Source organism: Onychostoma macrolepis, chromosome 08, assembly GCF_012432095.1.
Source record: "Onychostoma macrolepis isolate SWU-2019 chromosome 08, ASM1243209v1, whole genome shotgun sequence".
Classification (NCBI taxonomy): Eukaryota; Metazoa; Chordata; class Actinopteri; order Cypriniformes; family Cyprinidae; genus Onychostoma; species Onychostoma macrolepis.
The window spans coordinates 17,055,071-17,057,235 of record NC_081162.1 but is presented as its reverse complement, the minus strand read 5'-3'; positions in this window follow the sequence as shown (position 1 = coordinate 17,057,235).

Sequence of the window (2,165 nt, the reverse complement as noted above, 5' to 3'; positions counted from 1 at the left end):
CCGAGGCTTAATCGAATTAATGCAGGACAGAGGGTACATCCAACACCAGGACTTTATAGAAATATATCGCTTTATTAACAATTATATATAAAAAGATATAACCATTTGGCCTATACAAAGACACATCTAATTAAGTTCAATGAACATTCCTCTGTACACCCTCACTAGAACACTTGGTACTACACAAGTGAGACTTCAACACTACACTGCACTCTAGTGGTTATTCCCAGCCCCCACACGGCCAAAAAAGTTCATATAGACGGGGCTAAAGCCACACACAAGAAAAGAAATCCCCAGCGTTCATCACAGTATTAATTTTTTGGAAATTTTATTTAAGCAGGCTTTTTTAATAACACAAAGTACGTGCTCACTTACAATTTATTTAGTAGGCTATAGCCTACTTCAGTGATGACATATCATAACCTGACATATCAAGCAGTTTCAGCATTCTATATCATTTAATCAATTAAATTTTTTTTAACTGAATATTAATTATTTGTATTTGCATATTAGTTGGACGGGCACCCTTTTGGTCTCCATTGTGAAAAATTCAATTAATTGAATTTGTTGGCTAAATACAATGTTAACAGGAAACATCTCTTTCAGACCATTAGAAAGGCACTCTCTGACGCGCTGTAGGTTAGTTTCGATTTTTTCGTTATAATAATCCCCATTAAAAACACATAAAAACAAACAGCGGGGTTAAGTTGGTTTTGTTTTCGATATTCGTGACACATTCAGCGATAAACGCCAATAACTTCAAAACGACTTGCCCTAAAAAAGTCTAAACGGCGTGACCGACAAAAGGGCAAAGCTGAGCATGTTTCACAGCCTTCTTTTTCAGTATTTTCGCTCTATATAATAAGCACTGTCCCGCACAAGCCGCGCAATGTGCATTAACCCTTAATCGGTCCTTGGGCTCTATCTGACCCCAATGGAATTTTCCTTTATTTTTTAAAAATGTTCCCTTCATCTCAGGGGCATGAGACTCTGTGACTTTTCCTAAATAATCTATCTAAACACACACACAAAAACTGGACTTGATTTGGTTGTTCTAAAGGTGTGTAAAAAAATTTTTACCGTTTAAGGTTTCCACATTGAAAATGAATGGGAAAAGTGAAAAAAATTATTTTTTTTTGTTTCATTTGTCAAAAAAAAAGTAGTAAACCCAGTATAAATCTGAAAATCTGACATTTTTATAAAGGTCTGGATCTAGAGCACAAATGCAAATTGGAACGAACATTCTATCTCATACGCAACACACACACGTGTGTGTGACTGCAATAGAGTGCATTTTTATAGAAATTGGCATATAAAATCAACAAATTTGGCATAAATCTGAAAATTTCCACTCAAAAATGAAGGACTGGTACTAGAGCACAAATGCAACATGGAACAAGCATGTTCACTCACTCTCTCACACTCACACACACACACACACACAGACACACACACAGGTGTGACATAGGTGTCCAGTGCATTTTTTTGATTTTGGCAAATAAAATGCACAGAACATAAATGCATAACAATGTGACACACACACACACACAGAGAGAGAGTGAGACATTTCTGCAAATTTATGTAACATAATTTGCAAAAGCAGACCATTCAAAAGACACCAGACAATAACAACAAATTCTAACCTTTGACAAAAATATTGATTTTTTTTTAATATATTTTAGAATTTTTAAATATATTTTCACAAAATATATATCATAAAGTTGCAAGGAGAAGCTGAAACATGAAGAAAAATTGACTTGAAACTGAACTGAAAATGAATGAGTCCCTATGGACCTCTGCTGGATATATGTGGTCATTGCACTTTCTTTCTTCAATATCTAGAAACCATTTATTTTTAAGTGATTTTTTGTCAGCGAACTTTCGAACTTTCGTCAGCAGGAAGATAGAGACATGAGAACAGTGTCAATCAATAGAGGGGGACAGTGGACATCTTTCACAACCTTTCATTTTACCCCTAGTGGCTGATTACGGAATTGCATGTCCAAAATTAACATTCTTTTTGTAATAACTTTTTACATCAGGAAGATAGAGACATGAGAATAGTGTCAATCAATAGAGGGGGACAGTGGACATTTTTCACAACCTTCCGTTTTACCCTTATGGGCTGATTAGGGAATTGCATGTCCAAAATTAACATTCTTTTT